Here is a 10,928-nt window from a genome sequence, read left to right as displayed (position 1 = left end):
GATAGTTCTTGAGAGAAAGGATTTAGTTCAAAGGGAGTACAACCATCTATCCATCCATACTCACAGAGAAAATGAGTATACTGATTAATGTGGGTTATTTTCATAAATTTAGGCCTGAAAAGATAATACTGACTGAAAGAAAACTATAATTTAGAGTCCACATAAAGAAATTTTGATATAATTAAAACATAAGAAATAAGAGGAAAAAGAAAAAGAGTAAAATTGATTAAGCCAACTTGATAGGTATAATAACAGAAAACCACTAACTTTCTGAAATCAGAAGAAAAGGAACATTGGAATTTGTAAATGTACATTTATAAATCTATATTATTTATCTAGGTAATATAAGGCAAAACAATTTTTTGTCCAATTCCCAAATACTTAAGTCATAAATATTTTTTGGCTTTTGTTGCCTAGATAAACCTTGACATCTCAGTCTACCTGGCAATTTTTATTTTTATTTATTTATTTTTTAAGATTTTATTTATTTATTTGAGAAAAAGAGAGAGAGATCACAAGTAGGCAGAGAGGTAGGCAGAGAGAGAAGGGGAGGCAGGATCCCCGCTGATCAGAGAGCCGGATGTGGGCCTCGATCCCAGGACCCTAAAATCAAGACCTGAGCAGAAGGCAGAGGCTTAACCCCCTGAGCCACTCAGGTGCCAATACTTGGTAATTTTTAAACTGTACTTTGGGTGATGGGAAGGGTAGAGATTGAGGTAATTATTGCCATGCCCTAAAGTAATGAGTCTTAACTCATTAATGAAAAAAATAGATTTTTGTTTTTTTAAGGTAACAATCTAAATTTAATGTACTCCAAATAGAATGACAATCAATTTTGGGGTAAAGTAAATATCATTCTAGAAATCTCTTGAATGAAAGTCATGAAAAATCCAGAAAAATGAAAACAATGAGGGAAATAGTCTGAACAAAGATATTCAAATATGCAAAGCTAGCTTTAAAAATACACTGCTGAAGTAGGAAAGAAACACACAGGTGTATTAGTGGAATAGGGTAGAAACAAAGACAAGCAAATAAGAATTTAGCATATGATAACGTAACACTTCAAACTAGTAAGGAAAAAATGGACTATTCAATATACTGAGCTGGAGTTGATTATTAAATATTTACATGCATGTCTATATATGTGCATCTACAAATATTTATATTTACATATATTTATATATAAATAAATATACTTAGATTTAGATTGCTATCATGTATATAATATATATGGCTATACTACACTTTATACCAAATGCCTCCAGGTAAAGAAAAAAAAAGTCAAAAAATATTTGAAGAAAATAAATGTGAACATAATTTTTCCTTGATGAGGGAAAGTACTTTCTAAGTTTTACAAAATATAGAAATCATAAAAGATGTAATTGGTGGACTGACCACATGAAAATGCAGAACTTCTCTACTACAAGAAACATGTTTTTATGAAAAGGAAAAAATGGGGCAAAAAACCTTTCTAACCTACGTGAGAGATCTCAATCCTATCTGATCTGAACATCTAAATCTATATGTACAAATACATTTATAAAATAAACAGCATCTGGGGGATACCAAAACGATGCATTTTGCCCTTTACAAATTCTGGTTTGTAGTTGCCCCAACGTTTCCATTACCATTTGCCAAAACTAGTGGACTCAGCTCAAAGGGCTTCTTCCATGATTAAAACTTACCCCCAGGAACAGAATATGGGGAGTTCCAAAGGCAGTTCCAGCTAGACAGGAAAAGAAAGAAAAACCTACCAACTCTACCCTAACTGAATGTGGAAAAGAAAAAAGCAGGGGAAGAAAAGAATCTGATAAAAGTATCCTAGCTCTTCTCCCCTGAACCAAAATCCCAGAAAGGAGTGGGGTTTTAGAATGATGAAGAGAAAAGCTGTAAGTAGGAAAGGTTTGCCCCCCAACTCCCAATATGAAAGTCCAAAAAAGACAAAAATGGCCACCTGAAGTGGTTAGAAGTAAAAGGATCTGAGTTTATAGTACCAGCTTCCTTTGGCTCTTGCTGAGAATAAAATGTTTCCAAGGCAGAAGAGTGGAGAAACTAGGCCAGAACTAGATGGAATGTGATAAGGCTCCAGTTGAGGCAGCCAAGGAGGTCACTAGACCCTGACCAAGGCAAAAGCCCAGCTTCAGCATCAGTAGAAGATTCCATCAGAGAGCCAAATAACTAGATAGATAATAAAGGATTACACAAATACCTTTGTGCCCTTTGTCAAGCTACCCCTGCACTTTATGGGATCACATAACTACCTGACCCTGCCAATCACAAACATAATCCGTTATCACCTTGGTGAAGGAGCAAGGAGAACGAAAGTAGACCTTAAAGTCTGAGTATTTACTTGAGATTTATCTGAAGAATAAACGTTTAAATTAGACCTAAGAGACATTCTTTGATAAGTTTAAGTTCTGCTTCTCCACAACTTTCACCAATCTACTTCCCAAAGAGTGAAGGCTCAAGGAAAACACTGGACTAGTTATAGAAAATTAATAAGCCAAATTTCCTTCTTTCTTGACAGCACTAAGGATATTTGTGACTGTCCTACATATATGAAAAAGCTCTTTTGAAGCAATAAAAGGAAAGAGGCACCTACCTGGGTGGCTCAGTTGGTTAAGCATCTGCCTTCAGCTCAGGTCATGATCCCAGGGTCCTTGGATGGAGCCCTGCTTCAAGCTCCCTGCTCAGTGTGGAGTCCGCTTCTCCTTTTCCCTCTGATCCACCCCCGGCTCGTGGTTTTTCTCTCTCTTAAATGAATAAAAAAAAAAAAATTTTTTTAAAAGAACAATAAAAGGAAAAATAGGCTAGGAACATAACTAACTCAAAAAGGATAGATTAAAAACCTACCATAACCCCAACAGTGAACTCTAATATAAACCATGGACTCCGGGTGATAATGATGTGTCAGTGTATGCTCATCATTTGAGACAAATGGACCCACTCTAGTGGGGGATATTAATGGTGAGAGGCGTTACATATATGTGGAGGACAGGGATATGGGAAATTTCTACCTCTTAATTTCACCGTGAACCTAAAACTGTTCTAAAAAATAAAGTCTAAGGAAGCCTGGATGGCTCAGTCGGTTGGGTGTCCGGCTCTTAGTTTCAGCTCAGGTCATGATTTCAGAGTCATGGTTTCAAGCCCCACCTAAGGCTCGGCACTCAGCAGTTTTCTGGAGGATCTCTCTCCTTTTCCATCCCCCTATCCCCCTCCTCCCTGCCCACTCACCATGTTCTCCCTCTCTTTCTCTCCGTCTAAAATAAATAAAAAAATTTTTTAAAAAATACTCTATTAAAAAACCATTCAACCTCACTATTAGTAAAGAAATACACATATGGCAACATGCTTTTTCTATCAAATTATTAAACATTTAGTTTTTAAGAGTTCTCTATTGGTGAAGCGGCAGGGCCACTGACTCTGGTGTAAACTAGTGTTTCTGGAGGCATATTTAGCAATATATTTTAAAATTTTTAAAATTCCTTTCCTGGTATTTGTCTCAAGAAAATGATTAAGAAGCCATGTGACTACCTACTCATGAGACATTTTTAACATTGGAAATAAGAAAACAAGAAGTGATTGATAAAACACAGTTTTCTAAATAAGATAATAAATTTTAAAATGTTATAGAAGTATAGCTATTGCCGGGACACCTGGGTGGCTCAGTTGGTTGGATGACTGCCTTCGGCTCAGGTCATGATCCTGGAGTCGCGGGCTTGAGTCCCACATCGGGCTCCCGGCTCCACGGGGAGTCTGCTTCTCTCTCTGACCTTCTCCTCGCTCATGCTCTCTCTCACTATCTCTCTCTCAAATAAATAAATAAAATCTTAAAAAAAAAAAAAAAAGAAGTATAGCTATTGCCAAGGAGAAGAGTTTCACAATATACTGTGGGAAGTTAAGAAAAAGTACAAACAAGTATGGGCTTAAAAATCAACATTTAAAATTATATGTATATAGATTTAGGTAATGCAAAACAGTGCAACAATAGATTAAGACTTCATTTTTATTATATAATGGAAAAGTGATATTTAAAATTTACTATAAATTTTTAGCTTAAAGATATTTCTCTTTTGATTGTTCTGGATGGAACAACTTTTAGAAACCCTTTTAATTATTAGAATCACTGAAGTAGTAATGGCTAACATTAATTGAGCCCTCACTATGAACCAGAAACAATGTTAAACAGTATCCGTACATATAGTCCCCATAACTACATATGAAAAAGGTACAATTGTCATCAGCCCTGTTTTATTGATGGGATGGCTGTTGGGTAAATTTCACAAGGTCATCAGCCAGCAAATGATGGAGCAGAGCTTTAAATGTGAGCTGTCTGGATCCAGTGGTTGTTACATAACCATTATGCAACCCATCTTCCTTAGCAGAAAGGTTGCTGCAAGACCAGGACCTACTCAATGTTCAGAGGAAAAAATGGCAATTAGGTATATTTGGCAAGATAAGGCCCACCTCTTAGAGGCTCTTGATGGGTGAAGCAGATGGGCCCCTCCTCCCAGGCATTCAATGATATCCACAAATTTACGTAGGAGTCAAGATGATTTCTAGAAGAAAAAGATCTATGTCAAAATTCAGTTCATTTCATGATTCAAATATCTGCTCTTTTGAAGCAGAGACATGATTGGAAGAAAGAACAACTGGAATCTGGAAAAAAGCCTAGGAAGCTATAGCCAGCAGGTCTGGACCTAGAGTCTTCTCTCTACACTTGACCTAGGACATCAGAAGAGACTTGGTTTTGCCAACAGGGTAACACTAATGCCTGATCCAGTCCCTTGAGTACCTTGTACCTTGGGAAGAATTGTACCTTGTACCTTGAGAAGAAGAAGGAAAAAAAATAACCCTTGAGAAGAAGAAAAATAAATAACCCTCTGGGGCTTACCAGTTTGGGAGAGGCACGTCTATAACTGAACTTAGCACCCAGAGAAGGTGCCTCCTTCTCCAATACACCAAGGAAATGTTGTGTGGACTAAGTATAGGGAGGTGAATGCAGCATGCCAGGGGTTGGCCAGGTTCTGCATCAAGGTGAGATGCATGAGAGGACTCCTCCACCTTGAGTCAAAAACATTGGAATTCTTGGCCAATCCCGTAAAACATTAAGATGCAAGGAAAGACAAGGGTTTTGTAATTACAGACATATGGAGGATTGGAAGTTCATAATTTTAATATTAGAGGAGACATGGCCTCAGTTTGATGTCACAGACTAGTCAATCTTGAACACATCTGGTTTATGTGCAGATTTGTTTTTGTGAGTTGGGAAGGGGGAGAGGTGTGTATAAAAAAACTTAGAAAAAATAAATACCAGCACAGCTATTGTTGGGTGGGTAGGATTCTCATTACTTGAAATGTTGTTTTGCCTTTATTTTCTGATATCAAGTATTGAGCTTTCAACAACAAAAAAGCAACTTTATTTCAGGGAGAAGAAAAAACCCCTGAAATTTCAGTTAGTGTTGATCTTGCTGATATTTTTTCCCATGATATTTAATGAAAGCATGCACTTTGTAACTTATGCCTTCTCCAAAACAAACACATTTTCATTTGTCTTTTGACAAGATTCACAATTGCAATGATCTTTTCTTTTACAGCTCAGATGATTGTCTCCATTCAATGTGTATGACAGAAAATTCATGGAATTTTCTATAAAAGAAATGCGTTTGAAGATGAAACAAAATATTGCTCAGGTCATTAAAGTTTTATTATTTGGAGTTGGTGTTGTCTTCTCAAACTGGCAACAAAGTGAAAAGATTAAATCAGATTTGTTAGATAATACTACTAAATGCTGGCTTGCAAAATGACCTATCACTTTCTCAAGACATTAAGTTGCTGGCAAATACCAAGTTCCTGTGCAGGCGAGGCAATGAATGTCAATGAGAGAACTTTTATTCATGATACAATTTAGTGACGTGGTCTTCTTTCCTTTACTCTCAAAAAAAAAAAAAAAATGTGAGAGGGATTTTAATATTCATCTGTCAATTGTAAATGCAATGAATTTCTGTTGTCTCCAAGTTTTCTCTGCAGTCCCTACTGGGGAGAGGAAACACCATAGTGGATTCAATGAAAGTACTCTTATTTCTTCCTTAACCATGTAACTCTTAGGACTTGATGTGCCCTATGATGTCACTGCATTGCCAGCTGGTTGGTGGAATCCATGGGACTTAGTGATATACTCAGAATAACCATGGTAGCAGGGTCCATAAGAGGAAATTACAGAATGAAGACATTTTACAACCAAAAGAACTTGAAAAATCAACTAACTTACATCTGTCATTTTACAATTAAAGAAACAACTGGAGACCTAGAGAGATCAAGGGTCACAAAGCTAATGATAAGCAATACTAAGACTAGAATGCAGATCTTTTGTCTCCTAAACTGGTACTTCTTTTTAAAGCCAAGTTTAACAATGTACAAGAAAGGACGCACCTTGGTTTCAATTTATTTTGGATTCAAAGGTGTTAAGAATCATTCTTTATCCCCTTCAATATTGATTTAATATTGAACCATTTTTTTTCAAATACATATTTTTCCTGATATGTATTTTTAGTCATTAATTAATCCATTCATTCAATAATTTTAGGCTCTTCTCATGTGCCAGGCATTATATTAATTTAAGATTATGTAATGGGCCAGGGTTGTGCAGAGAAAGAGAACCAACAGGATGTATGCATATAGAGATATATTTTAAGGAACTGGTTCACCTGATTGTGGAGGCTTAGCAAGCCCAAAATCTGATGAGCAGGCTGGAGATGAAGGGAAGGATTGCAAATTGAGTCAACAGGCAGTCTGCTGGTAGAATTGCTTCTAGCCCTGGGAGGTCAATCTTTATTCTAGTAAGGCCTTCAGCTGATTGGCTATAACTCATCCATTTATGGAGAGTGCTTTACTCAACGTCCACAGATTTAACTGGCAATCTCATCCATAAAAGCATCTTCACATAAACATTCAGAATAATGTTTGACCTAACATCTGGGCATCATGGCCCAGTCAAGTTGATACATAAAATTAACCATCATAAGCAAGGCCACAATTAGATCAGGAGCAGTCTTTAATCTGAAATCAAGTTTACCTTTAAATTATAACAAGTTTCTGGTACCTTTATTACTGATGATGCCTGACTGGATGACTCGGTATACTCATTCTCTTGGGCCCACCAACACCGAAGGGAATTCATTAGTCACTTTCATGTACACAGAAGAGTTGTTAAGAGCTGTAAATTTTCTTTAATGCGTCTTACCACAAAACTCAAGGAAAAAGCAGGGGCCCATGGAAATTTGTATACAAAGACATAAAGCTCAGATCCTCCATTCCAAACAGGAAGGGGAAATTATAATCCAGCAGACCGTGTGGAAAATACCTTCCCAATGGCAGGTAAAGTGACTTACTCTTTTTTTCCTTTATCAGACCTAGTTCTTGTATGGAAATTAGACATTTAATTTCCTAAGGGCATGGCTATTTAGTGCCATCCAAAGGGCCTGAAAGATAAGACAAAGAACCCAGTAGTACTCTTACTAAGGTAGGACGGGGAGGGAGGGAAGACCAAGGCTGAAGCTTTTCTTTGAGTAACCTTGGTTTGTTTGACCTATAGGGAGGCATGGGCACTGTTGTCAGACCTTCTGTGGATGGAAAGCAACCACAACTCAGATGAAAAAACTACTGGTCAGCAGGGTAAAAAGATGTGTGTTTTTTTCCTTCAGCCTCCATTCACATAAGGAAGAAAAAGTTTGGAAGTCCAACGTCAAACCCAAATACTCCATTATACCAGGTCAACTATGCAAATTCCTTTAGAAGAGGTAGTTATGTGCAAAATATGAATTGCACATCCCTCTAAGCTACCTTTAGCCTATCGAGGTGAAAATTTGACTTTAATTCCCAAGTAATGAATCATATCATCTTTAGAATATGAACCTTATGAAATATAAACCACATACTACACTATATATTTCAAGGTGTTTCTAGACTTTCAGAAATGCTATTTGAACACAGATCAATATCTGGTTTCATACCCTGCTAAGAATAATCTCACTCATTAGTTTGAAGAGCCTAGCAGGTCATGCTGTTCAATATACTCCCTCAAGCAACATAACAGAGTATCGTTATTCCCACTAAAGTCTTTTGGTTATTTTAAGTTTATCAGAACCAAGATAAGTTAAGTGTCATATGATCACTTTGAGCAGTTGAAGTATAATAAAACAATAATTAGTTCTTCAAAATAACTTCTTGAAATGGTTTATCTTTCTTGATGATCTCCTTTTATGAATAAAGAGATACTTTAGGATAATGAGATGTTTTTAGTGCAAAAGATATCAAAATGAATAACAAACTGTCTGTAAAACCATCAAAACTCAGAAAAAAGTTTCCAAATTAGTCTGAAAAACTGAATGCGTCAAACATCAACTGGTGAGCCTTAGGAAAATATGCATCTTTATTAGTAAATCTTTCTGTAATTATTATCAGTTTTTAGTATTGGTATCTATTGTATTAAATGTATTAAAATGGTAAGCCCATTTTAATACACTCAATTTTAATACATTCAATGAGTATGTTTTTATCACAATTCATTTCCACTGACATAAAAATGCCCTTCAAAATTTCTTTTTTTGGGGAGGTACTATGGCACAAGTTCTCAGAAATATTAGGACTTGTTATCACTTTATTCCTGGAAGTTTAATCAGGACCATCTTGAATTTTTTATTTGAACTTGAAGAATGAAAATAATGGACCTCTAAAAGTATGTACACATTATACATAAACATCCATTAATAGAAGAAATTCCATTAGCATAAAATCTTTAAAAGTTTTGGAAATATTCAATTACTAACTAATTATCAGTGATTGTAATTCAGGCTCAGTAGTTAAAGATCATGAAAAACATCTTAAGGGATTCTGTTCAAAGACAAATATGTGCACACAAAAGAGATTTTACTATGTACATAACAAAAGACGGAGCCATTTAAAATTAATTTTGAGATTCCAATCTCACAAATAGTGATCACAGCAATGTTTTTAGTTTAATTTCAGATATAAATAAATTGAGCTAAACTAAAACTTTACTTCAGCCAATGTTAAATAAACTAATAAAGAAAAATTGCCATAAAGTTTGTATCTTTTTAAATATTTTGAATAAAAAAAACTACTTATAACTAGTTAAATGACAGACAATCTGAGATAAAGCTAGAAGTTCTTGTGTGCAAGATTTGACATTAATATCACTTGAGTAACTGTGGAACAAGACTTAAAATTTTCCTCTGTGACTCAAGAGTGTCACTAGAGAAGCATCCTAGAAATTAAAATATCGTGTACCTAATCTAGACATCATCATGCTCTCATCTTTTTCCAATCTCCACTGCATAGTTAAGTAGTCCTTCAGAAAGTGTAAGTACACTTCAATGTGTTTAAGTCTTTCATTCTTCACACACACACACACACACACACACACACACACACACACTCTCTCTCCCAGAACCTGACAATCCTCTTCAACCAGTGCCCTTAAAGCCAGATTCACAGTTGTTTATACCCTTACAAGTTTACCTTTTATTTTCTCCTCATCTCAATGTCCTCTGAATCCTGTCTCACATTTTAATCATAATTCTCATCAATTTTTATCCACTTCTTTGTCTCTAAATCCAAGAAAACAGTTTGATTTGTCAGTGTCTGGTATCGCTCACCACTTCCTCCCAGAAAAACATTTGACTTCCGTGAAATACAGTCTACTAGATCATCCCATCTATCCAGTTATTTCTTAGTTTCACTGATAGACTTTATGTCTCATAGCTGTATTTTATTTTATTTTATGTTTAACAAACAATTATTGAAAAATACCATCTCACACTCAGCTGGTAGAAGGAACTTCACAAAGAACTATGTAGCATCCACTAAATAACAGGGTTAAAGCCTCTGCCTTTGGCTCGGGTCATGATCCCAGGGTCCTGGGATCAAGCCCCACATTGGGCTTTCTGCTCAGCAGGGAGCCTGCTTCTTCCTCACTCTCTGCCTGCCTCTCTGCCTACTTGTGATCTCTGTCAAATAAACAAACAAAATCTTAAAAAAAAAAAAAAAAGCAATGGCCATAGCTTTGGGGAGAAGCACGGGAGCTATATTACGCCCTGGGTGTGGGCATCCGGGGCCTGGCTACTGAGAAGCTTAGTCAGACCTGCAGGCGACCCCAAGCCCTGGAACCCAGCAAGTGCACCTGTGCCTCTCCTGGGGCACCTGGGGATGCAGGGGAGCCCCCGGCCCTCGAGGGTGGCAGGAGGAGCACCAGGTGCATGAGGCCCCTGTGGGACAGCCTGGACCCTTGACCCGATGTGACCTCTGCCTAAGGCTGTGGCTTTCTCTCCTCAGCTCCTGGAGCTCTCTCTGCCAACAGAGTGGCCCTCTGGTTCTTCTGACCTCCCTCCTCCACAGAAGGACCTCCTCATTGTGAGAGGGGTTGGTTCTCTGCCACGTCCTCAGCTGTCTTCCTAAGGCTGCGGATATGATGGGTAGCATCCTGCTCCTGGCTGCCTTGGGAAGCATCTTCTCTATTTCCATGTGGTGTGTTTCCTCCTCAACCCACTTGCTCTCCAGTTACAGGACATGCTCCTCACAAACCTCAGACTGTATTTGGAGCTTCAATGGGAACTTCTGAATCTCACCTCTGAGCTGGACATTTTTGATATGCAAAAACACTTCCTGGGAGGTGTGTTATTTGTCCTCTGAGCACCGCAGTCCTCTGATTTTCCTCCATAAGTTCCCTAGACAGCTCTTCTATCTCTGCATCGGGGCTGTTCAAGGGCACATTGAAGTCACCGTGGTCAGTGGTGCCCTTCTGAGGGACTGTGGCCAGGCGGACAGGGCCATCACCAGTCTCTGCCTTCCTGCTCCCCTCTCCTTCTGAGCCCCCACCCTGTGTGTGACACCTCATGAGCTCTAGCACA

The 10,928-nt window shown here is 37.6% G+C and overlaps 1 long non-coding RNA gene across 1 annotated transcript in view; it reads right to left on the bottom strand.

The window, feature by feature from the left end:
• Window positions 1-2,713: 2,713 nt before the first annotated feature.
• LOC116597855 overlaps window positions 2,714-10,928 on the bottom strand; it is a 31,438-nt gene continuing 23,223 nt past the window's right edge. Inside the window, exons 2-3 of the long non-coding RNA XR_004288813.1 lie at window positions 4,468-4,559; window positions 2,714-2,753 (exon numbers count right to left, since the gene is read on the bottom strand). This is a non-coding gene — a long non-coding RNA (uncharacterized LOC116597855). The remainder of the gene's footprint in view (window positions 2,754-4,467; window positions 4,560-10,928) is intronic.

This window comes from Mustela erminea, chromosome 8 (genome assembly GCF_009829155.1).
Source record: "Mustela erminea isolate mMusErm1 chromosome 8, mMusErm1.Pri, whole genome shotgun sequence".
Taxonomy (NCBI): domain Eukaryota; kingdom Metazoa; phylum Chordata; class Mammalia; order Carnivora; family Mustelidae; genus Mustela; species Mustela erminea.
Note: the sequence above shows the minus strand (reverse complement) of the source record. Positions and strands in the feature narration are given on the sequence as shown.